Source organism: Trifolium pratense, linkage group LG4 (assembly GCF_020283565.1).
Source record: "Trifolium pratense cultivar HEN17-A07 linkage group LG4, ARS_RC_1.1, whole genome shotgun sequence".
In the NCBI taxonomy this organism is placed as follows: domain Eukaryota; kingdom Viridiplantae; phylum Streptophyta; class Magnoliopsida; order Fabales; family Fabaceae; genus Trifolium; species Trifolium pratense.
Window position 1 is genome coordinate 17,001,570 of NC_060062.1, and position 18,684 is coordinate 17,020,253.

At 31.5% G+C, this 18,684-nt stretch overlaps 1 long non-coding RNA gene across 1 annotated transcript; it reads left to right on the plus strand.

The window, feature by feature from the left end:
• The first annotated feature begins 12,310 nt into the window (after nt 1-12,310).
• LOC123919915 lies at nt 12,311-18,684 on the plus strand. Its single transcript, XR_006813365.1, has 3 exons — nt 12,311-13,145; nt 14,016-14,132; nt 15,134-18,684. It is a non-coding gene; the product is annotated as an uncharacterized LOC123919915 (long non-coding RNA).

Consider the following 18,684-nt stretch of genomic DNA (forward strand, 5'->3'; position numbering starts at 1 on the left):
TGGACTATTATTTATAAGTTTTAAGTTTTGGCGTGCACGTAATATCTTACACATCTTATGGGATCGATCTCCCTTGTGGTCGGATTACAGGCATTCACGCGCTAAAAATATTAGTGGTCGTTCGATCAAGATCGTACGATGTTGATTCAAACTTAGTATTTTAAATCATAAAATGAAAATATGCATTTTTAGAACGTCAATGTACAATTTAGATCGGATAATCACCGATGATCTAATTGCATCGATGCTCCAAAGGGTCCATTTCCCCTACAGCCAGATTACGCACATTCACCCGTTCAGAACATTGGTGATTATTCGGTTAAGATCAAATGGTTCTTAATCAAACGGCCGTTGATGTCGCAAATATGTAAATTTATGTTTCCTATGACCGCAAGCAAGGAATCCAATTTTTTATCAAGACATTGAATATTCTGTCATATGTATCGCTGGCAGTGAGTGGGGGACAATATATAGATTCAGGTATAAATTATAGGAGAATGTTAACTTGTGCCCTTAAGGCACATGTTAAGGAAGCAAAAATAGAAATTATTAAATGCTAATTTGTGCATTTTGACTTTTGAAGCATTAAATTTCTTATATCATTAAATGTTGAATTTCTATTTTGGTATATCTTAACATGTGCCCTTAGGGCACATGTTAACAAGACCCTAAATTATAATACGTCACAACACAGATCTCAATTAGTGGAATTCAATTCTTAATTAAATTTATATTATAATTAATTATAATTAATTATTTCTCAACTCAATTATTGTAGATTTAATTGTTTAATTATCCATGTTTCTTTTCGTGAAGCATAGAATATGTACATATTAGTTAATCTTATGATAAACAACCAAGTGGATATGACAAAATGTTTTAAAATACAAATAATTTATATACATTGACTTAAGTATCGTGTGAATTTCAAAATGTTGCTGAAGTTGCATCAATTAATTAATAAAAATACAAATACTTTTTCATCTTACTTACGATGAGTAACACACGTTCACGTCATCTTCATAAAATGAACGGTACTAAGTACTAACAACTATATATGTCGTATGCTATAAGCTACTAAATTATGTTTCACTCAATTCCAACATATTTGGACGGCAATAATAAACACAAACATAAGAAAGAGACGAAGTGTCGCATTCATTTGAATAGAGATTACAAACGCAACAAGCACAAAGGAAAGCTAACAAATAGAAACATTTGTTTTGTACTCGTTTAAAATTTAATTAATGCTCTACAAACTATTTTGATGGAATATCTCAGCTGCAAAATTAGTAGGAGGAATTTAATTATGGTCTTTGGAGGCAGAAGCCAGAGGGGTTGATTCGAACTAAATCGTTAGTTTGCTCCGCAGAAGGTTGAACAAACATTGCTCTGGACATACATCAATTTCTTTGTTCGGTACTTCGTCTTCTTTGTCCTACAAATAAACCACGATAAAACACAAATACTAGTATGAAAGAAACTTGCTAGTAATCTCAATCGACAAAAATAAAAGAGAAAGGATCAAGTGAGCATGCTATAGACTATTTTCCCTAAACCTCAAATGGAAAAGAACTATGTACTGACACCTAACCATGGTGAGCAACTGCATAAACTAAGTTAAAATAAAATAAAAAAAAAACTAAACTAAGAAGACAAGAAAATAAACTAAGAAACTTTATTTGACACTTAAAATTTGTTTACAAGAAGATGAAATTTACATTGAAAAATGAGGACCTATATATAGCTTAGAGGATCAAAATTTCATCCATCTCAGTATTCATTGGAGTTTTAGTATAGATAATGAACATTTAAAAGTAAAATGAAAAGATAAAAATTGTCGTTCTCTTTATTGGGTCTGCCACACCACACGGCAGTGTCTTGGCTCATGCGGGCTAGGCTGAGCATTCTGTGAAGCAAGACTCTCTGACTTTCCTGGCACGATGATGACAGCCAATTATATGACGTTTTTAGTAGTAGATTAGAGTAGTTTCTATAGTAAATAAAGACCAAAAGCAAGGAAATATCAGGGAAAGTGAAGACACAAGGACCAGAAGCAAGAAAAGTGGAAAAAGCAGTAAAAAAGGGCAAAAATGGAATAAAGCAGCGCACCATCGTACCCACGATGAGGTTCAATGTGGCGCGATGAGAAGACTGATAAAATTGAAGAAAATCTGCTGAAAAGTTTTACCATCGTGGCACGATGGCTTGTCATCGTGGCACGATGATGACTTGAAAAGTAAGCAGAAAATCCCGAGTAAATCTTCCATCGTACCACGATAGGATTAGATGACTTTGAACCGTGAAAGGCACCATTTGTCCATTAAGCTCATAAAACCTACAAAAATGAGGGAAAATAGCTAATTAGTAAAGATTAATATTTAAAAATAATTGGGGTTTGTTTTACCTAAAATGACTTATAAAACAAGTCAATAAATGCCTAAAATAAATTGGTAAAATCACTGTTTTTTAGCACTTATCAATATTCAATTAATCATGTTAAGATGGAATGGATGAAATCAAATTAAATAAAGCTGCTTAGTTCAAATTCATCCTATCATTCAAAGATAATCACAAAAATTTGACCTCAACTATAGCAATTAAAAAAATTCATTCTAATCGTACATTTGCTTTTGATTAATCACAAACCTAGACATTACAATTCATATGCACATTTAGTAATCACAAAAGTTTAAACCATTTTGTTCACAAAAATTTTTTGTAAAAATTGCAATGAAACATAAAACATGAAGCACGGATGGATGAAACAATAATTAATTATATATAAAAAAGTGTTGGAATTAGGTAGAAATAGCATAAATAACTAATTTTATAATTAAAACTAATATTTACGATTAGTTGGAAATATAAATTTTTAGCACTTATCAATAACCTTATCAAGCATTATCATCTCCTTTTCAGTCATCTCTAAAAACTCAGGATCTTCAACTATTGAATGTTGGAAATATAACTCTACGACCTCATTTCCATTATTCCTTGCACCCTCAAGCATCATAATGTGACTGTCATTTTCCAGAGGCCTTAACCCTTAATCTTGATCAGTTCCATAATCAACTTTCACAGCCATTGAATTTTTTTAACACTGTGATACTTGCCACAATTTTTTACCATGTTATAATGAGATCAAAATAACATATCAAACTTGGTTCATTTCCTCCCAAACATCCATTTGACCACCTACGTAATCTAATTTATGGTATATCAATTTCTAACAAAACCACCCCTAAGATACATAACCAATGTAACAGAATCGTCCATCCTAATAAAAAAGTAAAATTTAAGAACATTTTCCGCAACATTGTAAAAAATCTACCACTAAAACTTAAAAAACTATTTCCAATACGAAATTTGAACACGAAAAACAACATATTAGAAGAATCAAAAGTGAAAGGAAGCATGATTAATTCAACAATTTTTTTAACCCTAAAACATAGTATAAACAAAATAGGGATTTTTGCCATATTGTACCTGTCAAGAAGATGGAAGAGACGGTGGAGTTGAAGGCGATTTCAACCGATGGAAGACGAAGTGAAAGATGATGGCGATTTCAAATGATGGAAGATGAAATGATCATGTGGACCGTGTTTTCTATCTCAGAGAAGAAAATTGTTTTTGTTTTTTATGAGAGAAATTGAGGGTTAATATGAAAGAGAGGGAAAACATATTATTTTAATAATTTTGCAAGCTTTCCAACTTCAGTCAAACCACATCACAACTCTATAAACATAATCATGTCACGTCTCTCTTTATTAGCCACGTCATCGATTTTAATACAATAAGCTAGCTAACAGAATGAATAATTTAATAGACATCTTATAATTTCAGGGATATATTTAACAATTTCTGAATTTTAGTGGTATTTAACGAAGTTTGCAATTTCAATGAGGTATTTAGAATTTCACTCGTTAAAATTTCCTCAATTTTTCTAAATTGTCACTCAACCACCATTCAATTGTCACAATTTCCTATATTTCCTACATTTAGGTAAAATTGTAGGGTATTTTGATCTTTATAACACATGCATTTAAATATGACACATTTTCTCTTTCTTAGTTAAAATTTGTTTGAATGTATGTGAATTTAGGACTTTTAAATGTACAGAATCCAAATTCATCTTTAAGCATTCTATTTAAAGAAACTTTTTATTCAAAAAGTTGAACACTGCGATTTCCAACGCGCTGACTTTACGCATTTCTATAAAAATTCCATAAAAACTTACTTCCTCCATCCCATTTTATAAGATATTTTTTGACTAAATGCATTATTCATATGTCTTGTTTTGACCGTATTTTTTAAAAAAATATATAAATGTAAATATTATCATATAATTTTTACGAATAGAAAATTAAATATTCGTAATCAAAAGTATGTATTGGCATATGTGTAGTGGTCAAAGATATTCGTCTTTCGTAAATTGAGTTTTGGACCTAACTCATTCTTACAAAACCGGCTTGTAAACACTTAGTCAGACCATCTCTCGCAACTGATGTGTGACTTCTTTACAATTTTATATTTAGAGACGGAAGAAGTACTATTTAAAATTTTAAAGAGTGTCCGGAAAACATAATTAGCATTTGCCTATAATTTTAATTCTCTCTTGTCTCTATTATAAAATTTCAATAGAATCCACTCTCATAAACCATATACTACCACTCAATGGTAAAGAGTCTTGAAAAGTGAAGAAAAAGGAATAATTGGGGAGACATTCACTGACAGGGGATGAGGAGTGTCACGAGGGCATGAAAGTGAAGTGAAGGGCAACATTGGAGGAATTGCAAAATAAATTGATTAAAGAAAGTGTACGGACGGGACCAGAAGGGGGCCACGGGAATCAGAGAGCATGGAACTGGTGGAAGTAGTGAATGAGCTGCTTACACGCTGTCCACTTTCACTTTTCATCTTCCATCCATCCAGCTCTCATCAAAATGTTTCATGCCAAATCATGCATGACATGGATATATGATGTCATCAACATATATAGTATAGTACTAGTAGTATGGTAGTTGTCATAAATTTCATTCTCAATTTAGATTTTAGGTTTCTGTTAACAAATCACAACAGTAACACTAAACAATATTTCTACTTATAACCATGGTGGGTGTCACTCATCATCCAAATACAGCTCATCATTGTAAGTTTAGGAATTAAGGAAAACCAATAACATTTGAATTGGAATATTGTGGCTTGAAACAGTGTGTGATTGGAAAATAATGCAGCATGAGCTATGGTAGTTAGATTAGATCCATACAGGAAGAAGCATATAGCAAACAAGAAAAAAGCATGTCGATGAATGTAGGAAAAGGAGCCAAACACAGAGCTGGAGGAGTACTGAAACAACATGCGTGATGTGTGGATTTGGATGTTGATTTACCAAAGTAATATAAAATAGAGCTCAAATGCAATTATGAGTTTTTAAGTTTCGCATTTGTAACAGGCTAACAACTAAGTTATTTAAGATTTTTAGGTAAACAAGTCTTTTAAATTGTTTAGGTAACAAATCGGTCAGTTAAGTTCCTAATTGGTTTCATTGTTATCCTTCTTCTAGTTATCCTCCTTCCAGTTGGGTCTTATGGTTCCCATCAAATTGACGCTCAAATTCATCATGGTTAACTTTAAAATTAACGGCCACGTCAGTGTTTTTGTAAACGTTGGATAGTTGGAAGAGTAATGGTACAAGATACAAATTAGAAATTTAAAGACTTATTTGTTACCTGAAAAACTTGAATGTGAAACTTAAAAACCCCCGAATGCATTTGGCCTAAAATAGACAAGTAGTTTTGGGATTTGATTTTGAAATTAAGGAAGGATTTGATTTCCGATGTGATTGGCTGGCTGAATTGCAAGCTAAGATCACAAAGCTTTGGAAAACTAAGGCTACTTGGTTGATTGTCTCTTTAGGTAAAGATTATTATGAGTTTGAATTTTCTTCTATGAAGGACATTTGTGCTATTAGATCTTTGGGTGGTTGAAACTTGTGTCTTTGCATGGACTGCAGATTTTAATCTTAATCCTATTAAGCAAACTAGCATCCACACTTGGATCTGGCCGGTTACAAGGTTCGGCTCGAGAGTACCGGAGACCAAGAATCATATTCGAGATAGCTGGTGCAATAGGGGTTCCTTTGACATTGGATGAAGCAACAATTAAAAGAACTCTTGGACATTTTGTAAAAGTGTTGGTTGATTTAGATATTCGGTCTGAATTGCATGAAAGAGAGTGTTGGTTGAGGACATTGGATTTTCTTTCTACGTGGATGTGCAATATGAATTTATTCCTTCATATTTCTAGTCATGTATGGTTACCGGGCATTCTTTGGAAGAGTGTGAGTACACAAATATTATCATCAGAAAGATAAAAGCCCAAGAAAGCGAAGAAATCAGTTAGTAAACTCATTGCAAAGCTTCCACCAACCATCGCCCTTTCAATGAACAACCCTGAAATTCTTGCACATAAACTTGGCCAAAAAAATTAAGAAAATGAAGTCGATATCTACACATTCATAAGGGATTAGCATCATAGATTTGAATCGATTGCCTGGGTTTGTAGAAAATCATGAAATTGGTAATTCTAGTGAAATTGGTAATTCTAGGGGTATAGCCTCCAATGAAAGATAATCAAGAAGAGAAACAGCTAAGTCAAGGTAATAAGGAGAATGAGACTAATGGAGACAATCAAATGGAACTAATGAAGAACTAGAAATCTATTACTAATATATTAAAATCGATTACCACCAAAGTTACTAATTTATTCTTTTTACTTTTAACCACGTTGCAAGTTTTATATCATTTATTGTAATTTTACTAAAAAAAAAAAATATAGAAAGAATATAAGATAAATACAAAAAAAAATAAAATAAAGAAAGAATATAAGATACATACAAAAAAATATATAAAGATTATAAGATAAATACAAAAAATAGAAACAAAGATTATAGATGATATGCTTAAAAATAGAAACAAAACTGGTTATTGATTGGATCACACAACAGAATAATTTATACTCATAAAAATAGCAACAAAAGAGATGAATACGATGAACTCAACAATTTCACTAATATTTTTTTTTTTTTAAAAAATAGAATAAAAGATAAATACAATAAAAAGATTATACACTTAAAAATAAGAATAAAATAGATTATAGTAAGAATATATTTTTATTTATTTTTTAATGTAATTATTATAGTAAGAATATATAAATATAAACATAAACAATATTTTTCATTAAAAAAAAACATAAAACAATATATTATTAACTATTAACAATAATAATATAATAATAATACAATAAAGTTAATTACGATTAAATTTACTAAATTATTCAAAATATTCCTAATCAAATTTCTAAATTTTATTAAAAAAGATACACAGAAATATTATTTGTGACAAATATATAAAAATTGGATAATTTATGATTGATAATAATAATCAAATTTATTTATTTAATAAATTTTACAAAAAATAGCACAATAGTTTGACTTATATTTTAACAATATTATATAAAAAAATGTAAATATTTTATGCTAAATAAATTTTCTACCATAATATAATGACAAACTTAAATATCAAATAACAGTCAATAACCTGTGTTCTTATAAAAAAAAATGAAGTCAGTGATTCGTGCGAATTAACCGGTCTTTAAACTAGTATATTAATACAATATGAGCCTAAAAAAATACATTACTTTTTTTGACTAAAAAAATTACATTACTTGATATACCATACTTTGATTTCTATTTCGTCAAAAAAATATTCTTTGATTTCTATTTAATGAAAAAAAATATGATACTCAAAAAATTAGAACATTTAAAGACCCCAAATATTTATCTTTTATATACACGTGAAGATGATACTCAACAATTAAATCGATTGTTTCAAAAAAAAAAAAAAAAAAAAAAAAAACTAAAATATCACATTTATGTATTTGATCTAAAATTAAGACCAAATACGTTTATCTTATTCATTTTTTCTTATTATTTCATTTTGTAAGGAGTACACCTATTATTAATATACTTTATTAATAAACCTATTATTAATATACTTAATAATATCTTATATTAAAATACTTAATTCTTTCCAAATGAATATATTATTTATAGAATAATGTTTATAATTTCTTGTTAATTATAAGTAAATTTTCCCTTGAAATTATATAAATGAATATATTTTATTAAGCACTATAATTTCACAACATACGTTAAAAAGTTCAATAACTTAATAAATAATTTTGCATCTTAATTAAAAAGTTCAAAAATAATAAATAAAAATATAATAATTGTGTAAACAATATACTATTTATTAATTTTTTTTATTAAACTTCTGATTCATAAGAAAAGGGATATGGTAATTTAAAGTTCAACCGGATATAAGTAAAATATGATAAAATACTTGAGAAAAAAGAATATAAACATACCGTGTAAAATAATTTTACATTGTCAACCAATAACAAACATGTATTCCGTCACTTACCCTACTTTTTTTATATGATATGGAAGATTGAATCATTCTTGTATAGATTGTCGCTACAAAACTAATTTACATATCCTATAAAGTCAAAAATATTATTCCTTTTTGGAATCAAACTCAATTAAGCACTACCCAAGAGCACTTAGATGAGATGACGCAGGTCTCTTCTGGTTTAACCAAGGTCCTGGGTTCGATCCCTGGCTTGGGCATGCAGCAGTGTTAAACCTCTTAGCAAGAGTTTGCCACCCATTGAGGTCCTACAAGGCTCGAGGAATTAGTCTCTGCAATTGCGCACATAGGATACCCGATTTATGGATTGGAAAAAAAAATCATACACAATTAACTTCAATAACTTAATAAATAATTTTGCACCTTAATTAAAAATTTCAAAAATAAAATTTAAATAAAATAATTTTGTAAAATATTACTATTTATATTTATTTTTTTGTGTTAACTTTCTAATTCGTGAGAAAAGGGATTTGGTAATTTAAAGTTTAACCAAAGATAAGTAAGATATGATAAAATATTAGAGAAACATGAATTAACTTTCTTAAACATGAAAAGTTATATTGAATCATTCTTATGAAAAATTTAAAGTACATGATCATGAGAATTCGGTTGATTGGATTCATGTTCTTCGAAAATCAAATCAAGTAGCGGATTGTCTAGCGATGCATGGTTTATCTCTTAACGTGGAGTTTAGGATCTTTAATGTTGTCCCTAGTTTGATTTCTTTGCCTCTTTGTACGGATCTTGCTTGTATTAGCTTTTCTTGTGGTTTCTAACCTTATTTCTTAGGGGTGTTACCCCATTTTGCCCATAAAAAAAGTTCTTTTAAATTGTTATGTGTAATAAAATTAATTTAAACTGACCGTGAATATTTTTAAACTGAAAATATTATTCTTTTGAGGAATCAATCGGAGATTCTTTTCTATTATTAATTATTATTTTTTTTGTGTCAATTTTTTTTTATCGTAAAAACCTAATCTTTTGATTTACCTCTGTATTCGAATATGTATTGAGCCGACCCTGATATTCTCTATGTTGTGAATTCTTTGATAATCACACCAATACGAAACTTGATGTGTGGAGCAAATCGAATAAGCAATCAAAACGTGGAAATAGCAATAATAATCACGAACAAAAGATAAGTAATAAGACTGTAAAGAACACGAAGCAATTGTTTACTCAGTTCAGTCAAAACCGACCTACTATGGGGGAGAGAGCCACTCTCCGTTCCACTATCAAAGAAAAGCTTGATTACAACGAGATTCACTACAAAGGAGTTGCAAGAATTAGACTTCAACCCTAATTCTACCATTTTCCCAAATCTCTTCCCGTGACCAAGAGATTTCAATGATAAGTGATTACAAGATGAAAGAATCAACACCCAAAACCTAGAGATGAACCAAGAGTAACCCTCTTAACCCTAGCCGCCGTTTTGGTGAAAGAAACCCTCAAAACTTGTTCTGAAAAACAGAAAACGTGACCCTTTAAATACCCTGTAGCGATTTTCGCCCGAGGCACCAGTTTTTTCGCCTGGGGCGAAAATTTTCGCCTGAGGCACCAGTGTTTTCGCCTGGGGCGAAAAGAAAACAGAGAGCTCCCTTTTTCCTGCTTCAAATTTCGCCCGGGGCACAGGTTTTTCGCCCGGGACGAAAAAAACAGCAGATTAGTGTTTTTTCCACGTTTTCAAGGCAATTCCCAACAATCTCCACCTTGCCTTTAAAACGATGGTGATGCCAACTTCCCATCAACCACCGTGCTGCTCTCTCCACTTGTTTACACCATACCCTCTTCGGCCCCCGGAGTCTACCTCTCCGTACTCCCGAAAAATGCTTGCCTCCAATTGCCCTTGGATTTTTAGGACAATACACAAGCTAAACCATACCCTCTTCAAACCCCGGATTGTAGCTTTCCGTACTCTTAAAGATATGATTGCCTCCAACCAACCTTGGAATTTTTAGGTGGTTTCACAAGCTGCAACCTCAAACTCTCCTTGTGTCCAACTACCTCCAGCAGTCTAGCAAGTTACCAAGCTTGATCACCGTTGCTTCCACACAAGGTCTCCATAGCCATACCACTTTGGTATACCTCCACCTCAAACCGAGATTCCTCCACCAAAGCCTTAAACCGGTATATCCACTATGTCTTCCACCTTGTAACCGAGTATTCTTACCACCGCCTCTCCAGGCTGATGTTGAGTATTATTCCACCGCCTCTCCAGACCGATGTTGAGTATTATTACCACCGCCTCTCCAGGCTGATCAGCAAGCTATGAGTGTCAACTGGTGACTATGAGTGCTCCCGCACTCTCATAGCCTTCCTCCTCATCAACGGCAACATGAGCTGACGAACTACCGCTGCCCCTTCTCTGAGGACAGTCCTTCTTGAAGTGACCCGGATCCTGACAATAGAAGCATCTGAACCTGCCACCATTATCACCTTTTGGCCTAGACTTTGACCCATATTTCTTCCCCTTTCCTCTACCGTCGTTCTCACTTCTATCCCTCATCACATTTAACCCTTCCGCACTATCATCAACCCTCAAGTCTCTCAACTTTGTCAACTCCTTGGTCCTCAAAGCCGATTGAACTTCATCCAATGTGATAGTACCTTCTTTGCCATAAAGCAACGCATCCTTGAGATTTTCAAGTGATTTGGGTAAAGCACACAACAAATGAAAGGCCTTGTCCTCGTCTTCCAAATTCACGTCAATGTTCGCCAAGTCGTCAATGATCTTGTTGAACTCTGAAAGTTGCTCCACCACAGGCTTGTTCTCCACCATTCGAAAGAAAAACAACCGTTCTTTCAAACACTGCTTATGTGCCAAAGACTTCGTCATATACAACGCATCCAGCTTGGTCCACATAGCCGCCGCAGTTTTTTCTTTAGCTACTTCCCTCAACACATTATCCGCGAGGCACAAGATAATGACACTCAAAGCCTTATCATTCATCTCGCTCTTTTCTGCGTTCGAGAGAGTATTTGGCATATTCGATATGCCCAACAATGCTTCAACACACTTTTGTTGTGTTAATATTGCCCGTACCTTCACCTTCCACAAACCGAAGTCATTTTTACCGGTGAACTTCTCAATCTCCCACTTAGAACCCATGATACTTAATTCGTTTGATCCTTTGCCCCACGGTGGGCGCCAATTGTTGTGAATTCTTTGATAATCACACCAATACGAAACTTGATGTGTGGAGCAAATCGAATAAGCAATCAAAACGTGGAAATAGCAATAATAATCACGAACAAAAGATAAGTAATAAGACTGTAAAGAACACGAAGCAATTGTTTACCCAGTTCAGTCAAAACCGACCTACTCTGGGGGAGAGAGCCACTCTTCGTTCCACTATCAAAGAAAAGCTTGATTACAACGAGATTCACTACAAAGGAGTTGCAAGAATTAGACTTCAACCTTAATTCTACCCTTTTCCCAAATCTCTTCCCGTGACCAAGAGATTTCAATGATAAGTGATTACAAGATGAAAGAATCAACACCCAAAACCTAGAGATGAACCAAGAGTAACCCTCTTAACCCTAGCCGCCGTTTTGGTGAAAGGAACCCTCAAAACTTGTTCTGAAAAACAGAAAACGTGACCCTTTAAATACCCTGTAGCGATTTTCGCCCGAGGCACCAGTGTTTTCGCCTGGGGCGAAAAGAAAACAGAGAGCTCCCTTTTTCCTGCTTCAAATTTCGCCCGGGGCACAGGTTTTTCGCCCGGGGCGAAAAAAACAGCAGATTAGTGTTTTTTCCACGTTTTCAAGGCAATTCCCAACACTCTATATATACTTGCTCATTCTCCTCTACTGTTACCAATACCATCTATCTATGTTTCTAACTCAAAATGGGTTCTCTCTCCTCCTCATTCTCCTTTTTCTTTTTTATTCATTTTGATCAACCTCCTTAATCTTTTCCCCTTATTGTTAGATCTCATATTTTATTTTATTTTGACAATAGATCTCATATCTTAAGAGCTAGATTGCAATTTTGATTTTGATAAAAAGGAATATATCTTAACCCACACAACTCATCATATTCTATATTTCTATAGATTTTGAATCCCATACTTTAGTTTTCATCGATCTATACATAGATTTTGAAAGTAAAAAAATAAGAGGTCTTATACTCTTATTGTTTTTTTGGACAAGTTTCTTACAAAAAAAAAATGAAAAGAAGGGTTTTGCCTTTAATTTAGTTTTCGAGGAAAAGAGTTTCACCTGAATAGATTCTCTCCTTGTCCCCTCTTTTTAGTTTCTCTTTGGACAAATTCAGTGAGAAATTGTCCTATTTTCATTGTAGCTTTTTATTTTATATATATTATTTATTTTGTGTCATAATATACACTTTTTTGAATGAGATTGGCAGCAAAGGAACCATAGTTGCATGGACAGATAGTCAGTCGTCATTTGCAGATGTAGCATCATCAAGATTCACATGAAAGTGCAAGTGGATTTGAACTCTTATCGATGTAAATCTAAGTTCTCCATAGGTCTCTTGAGAATCTTGATGATGCTGCATCAGCCATAAACGACTTTTTAATTATTTGCATCAGATTCAGATATTATGGATTACTTATGTTAAAGATCTGACCAATGTTCAATCAGGAGCTCACTAATTCCATTCCATTTTGCTTTTTGTGTTGCTGTCAGGTGAATTTTTATTTTTATTTTATGTCCTTTGTTTCTGAATTTTTTATTTTTTTAGTCCTATTTTTCTTTTTTGTAAAAAAATTATTAATATTTTTATGGGCTTGCATTTTTTTTATATTTTTATATAAAAAAATTTTAGGGTGAAGGAATTTTTTCTCAGAAAAGATTAGGACTCTCGAATTCGGAACCACTCAGATCCAATATCTATTTTATTTATCACTAGACCTAACTTTTGGAGTTAGCTATGCTTCTTTCTTTTTACTAATTTATTATTATTATTATTTGAATATTAAATTAGTTTTTCTTTTTTAATTTTGATGTGTTAATTAGGTTTTCTAAGTTTTGCAGACAATCCTAGGTTAAGAAAAAGTGGGCTTACATGGAGGTTTTCTAAGTTTTTTAATTTTGATCTTTTTTATTTTATTTTATTTTTGCTGACTTCATATTTCATTGGTCTATTTATGTATATGTTCCTTTTCAACAGAAATGCTGGGATTGAAATAGTGTCATTTCAGTTTCTAAATATAGATGCTGATATATACATGACACTTTCTCTAAATCTGGGGAGGATTATGTACCGTACAGAAAGAGAGGAGTCTAAAATTAGTATTTTGATTAATTAGTCCTTTCATTGATATGTTGCTATTATTATGGTAACTTTTACTTTTTATGAGTCCAAACTTGTAAAAAATTTTACCTCATATATATATATATGGATAGATCTGTAAAGAACTTCATCAAAGGCTGCAAAATTTGGTGGTCACATAAGTAAAAGTTCATAGTATTACTCGTCATTACGACAGAGATATTAATGTTTAAAACTGAATTTATGTTTATTTTCTCTTATTTTTGTTGAATCAACATGATCAGGTCACAATCTCAACCATAAGGATGTGGAAGAGCCTGAACTTAGGCTTAAAGGTGGTGATGTCGATTGTCGACCATCTTCGAAGTTTTGACTGCTTTTTTGGTGCCTATATTCAAAGAGTAAGTGAAAATTGAAGGATTCGGTTAATTGTTGTCACCTAATTCTGATTCTTACTAGCCAAGTAGTTTTAGTTTCTTGTGAGATTTTGGGTTTCCATTACCACAAGCCACAAATTAACTTAACTTGTCATCCTTATATATGAACACAAATCTCTCTAACATGGAGTCATAATCAACTTTTTGGCTTCATAAATGAGTGCATTAACTCTAACACATATAGTCAAATCTCTCATAGGTGTTGTGGGATATTTCTAAATGTTGTGTAAATCTATTCTGTGAATCTTTATGTTATGGAAAATACAAAATATTTGTGGTTTAAATTACAATGTCAATAACATTATTTCCTTTTTTTCATTATATCTTGGCGTTTTAATGTTTCATGTATGCATACTTCTATTTAATATATCTTGCTTTTGTGTTAAAAATAATACTTTTTACATTATGTTTGTATATATAGAAATCTATAATTAATTACGGAGTAAATAACTATTTTGATCTTTGAATGTGTGAGACGTAATCATAAATCATAAGTCTCTAGATGTATTGAATTTGTAAACATATCTTTAATTGTCTATTTAGTTAGTCATTTTGGTCGTCGCTCGAAGATATTTTTTATTAATTATTTAGATTTTTAAATATGTTTTTTGTTAGTCAATTTAGTCTATAAAATTACAAACAAAGAAATTGAATATGATTTACAATTTTAATATATTAATGAACATCTAACATTGCATATACAAAAACCATAGTTGCTTTTATATTTTTGAACAGCTAAAAGTATAGTATATATATATATTAATAATTAGAATTAGTACAAGAGATACTTAACACACGATCGAATGATAAGTACATGTTGCAAACTAGTTGTCTATTCTTAATTATATTTTGTGGAGTGGCTTGCATTTCAAAAACATTGTTGATTATTGAAAATTGAAGCTAGCTTGGGAACTTGGATATACCAAAATAATGGCTCCATATATAAAGGACATTGTTTTATGTAGTTTCCATGATGATCAAGAAGGCTTTGGCTTTAGTCCTAAAATTACCGTGGTTGGTGGACCATTCTCTTGCAAGTTGGAGCTAGCCTCAGGTACACTCTAGATCTATCTCTATGGCAGTCATATTCCACTCCATATATTTTTTTTATAATGTTTATTTTCTTTTATATAATGAAAATAAAAGCATTGATCATATTTTACTTACATGATTCACGATAGTGATGATTCAAAATTGAAAATCAAATCACATGGAAATCTGTGTGCCCCCATCACTGTCCTAATTGGGTCTCTCATTGAGAGGTTTGTGTACAATCTCTGCTAAAAAATTAAACCCATTTCCCTCCCCACAGCCCCCCACCCCCCGACCTAAAAATAATCTTTGCCCTATTTTTTCGTACCTTGTAAATAAGACTAATCATATCTTGCATGCAGTATAGGCCCACTTATATTCGTAGTCTCTCACCATTGGTAAAAACACTTTTTATCAACTTTAATGTAACATTCACATTTACAACATTAAATTGCGGTTACGGTTACAGATGAGGAAGTGGTTGCAATTGCAGTTATTTGAATTGTTGCGACATTCCGACCATTGAAGCGTAAAATGATTTTTTATTTTGACTAAATATATCAAATAACACTACTATGCTACTACACAATTTACCTACTATAGCATAGTCTAGGTTTATTTTGTAAAAACTTATTCAAAGTTGTTTGAAATACATAATTAAGAGATCGTCAAGAGTAAAGATTTTTCATTGGTTTTGGCACAAATTGAGATTTGAGGTTCATAAATTTCAATTTTAAGTGAAAAAATTTGAATGAAAATGGTTGAGATTGCCTGATGTCATTACAATGCGGTTGTACACGCGATTGAAAATTTCACCGTAATGACAAGGTGGTGTGGTTGTAGAAGCTACTGCATCGGTAATATTACGGCTACATTTACAGAAGCGGGGCGTATAAATGTTGTGTTGTTTGCAACTTTTTCGATTCGCCTTGCATTCAGGTATAATATTTTAACCAATTCAAAGAAAAAGAAAAAAACGAATAATTAATACTGATTTATGGATGTAATGTAGTATTATTATTTGTACTTATTTTCACTATGAATATAATTAGTCTTTGTTGTTTACAAAAAAAGATATACTAGCATTCAATATGTTATCAATATATTAACTTTTATTTTATAAATTTGTTAATTAGAAGTGTTTTAAAATCACTGAGATGTTATAATTATTTTTATTTACAAAATAAGAATTTAATCCTTGCATATATTTCCATTGGAAATGGTCACTAATGGAGAAATTGATTATTTGTTTGAAAGGTAATATGTGATTTCTTCAAACTCATGTAGTCAAGAAGCTGCCACAACTATATAGTCACACACATATATTTTGGAAGTACAGATTATTGGATGTAGGTGATATATATAGTTGGACAGCTTCATCTTTTGAATTAGTATTTCTGAGATGTGATCAATCTCATTTAACATTTACAACACTCTCTATGTCCCTAATTAGTAATTATAAAACTTTTTTCAAATTGATTATCTGTTGATGATGTGTGTAGGGTGATCCGGTTGGAGTTTTAAGTAGAGCCGTTAAAATGGGTCGGGTTATCGGGGAGACCTATTAGCCATATATATTTACACGGCCGGGCTTCACAAATAGCGGGGCGGGCCTTATCGGGTCAGGCCTTATCGGACCAGGCTTTTTCATGGGCCGGTCCACGGGCTTTTGGGCCGGCCCCTTAAAGAATTTAAAAAAAATGTTAAAAAAAAAAATAAATTGAAATTTTGATTTTGAAACAAAAAAATATTTTGACCCCTTAAGTTTGTTATTAGTAGGATAATTATCTTTTAAATTTAAAATAAGTTAGTTATTATCTTTTTTACATTTGTTTTTCTATTGTAAGCTTATTTAAAGGCAAACATATTTAGAATCAATTCAAGTTATAGTTTATCATAAAATTTTGACTAAACCCAAACGAATCCTCCATTGTTATTTTGAACAAGACGAATCCTCCATTGTTAAATCATAAATCTCAATTGAAGGATTGTAAGCTTGAAATTTATTAGATTTGAAGGTGCACTTTGTGAATTTATTATCTCTTGATTTTTGCTTGGATATTTTGCATTATTTATTATCTTGTGAAATCATGATACCCATTTTGTTTTATGGATACTAATTTGTGTGTCATTCATCTATCGGGCCATGTAGGCTTTTGCTTATCGGCCGGGCCATAAAGTTAACGGGTCGGGCTAGGCCAAGCCCTTTAAATGTTTGGGCCCCCGGGCCGGGCCAGACCAAGCCGACCCCTTTGACAGCTCTAATTTTAAGTAATCTGTTTGCCTTGTGTAATTTTTCGTTGATATATCTTGTCTTTAGATTTGACATGTTAACCAAGGAATCGGGATCAAGTAATTAATGAGTTCTTCTCAAGAAGAATTATTTAAGAGAATTTGAGTTCAGTTTCTGTAGGAATAATTTTTTGTTAGACTTTAGTACCTCGTATCCTTTAATAGTTGATAATATTCTCTCGGGTTCTAAATACAAGAGAAGATTATACAAAATTTTTCAATGTATTTGCTATTTATTTACTATCGGTCTTGAGGTAGGGCAAACACATTGTGACTTTGGGCCTCAAAAAATTAGGACTAAAAGTTTGAATTTTAGGTAGAAGTATAGCCGTATAGGTCAAATCTAAGAGAAGATAACATGAACCAAATTAAATAGATAAGTGGCTATTTTATAGGTTTGTTATAAAAATGATTATTGACTATTTTTTGTTTTATTGATGTTATATATAAATTAATTAGATAATTATTCATCGTAAATTTTGTGTATTTTTATATATTAGGAATTTATTTTTATTATTCAATATAAGCTTTTGAATTATCGTGACCGGCTATGTATTTATTCTATATTTGTGTCAAATATGTAGTACATTTTATCTTTTATATATTGACTCAAATCTTAAAGATTAGGCCGGACTACCTGTTTTTTCCTAGATTTGAATCCTCATCAATTTTTCTCTCAAATTTGTCATACCGTAGTAATTTTAACTATTCATTCACTTTGTGTTTTTTTATTCTTTATAATTTATCAACCATTAAATTAAGCAAAAAATAATATAAGAAGAATAAAAATTGGAGATGATCCAAATCCATTTTTTGGGCGAAAGAGTATAATTTATTATTAATCTCATATAACACATGTTTCTCCGATTTTCTCTATAAAATATCTCTAATTCTCAGAAAAATGTGGTCATAGTAATTTAAAGTTTTACCACGAATTAAGTAAAATTTAGTCAAAAATTATTTTTATTAAGGAAAGGGGATTTGTGGTATTCAGAGTTCGGTGCAAGCTAATTAATAAAGTCTAGCTAAAATAATACTCCTATGTGTTCAATAAAATAATACTCCTATGATACTAGTTAATCATATCAATAAAATAGAAAAATCTTGAAATTTATAAATATCTTAAAAACGTAAAAAGTTATCTCCACAACATTTTTTTTTAAATTTTTTTTATTGTATGTTTAACAAATGT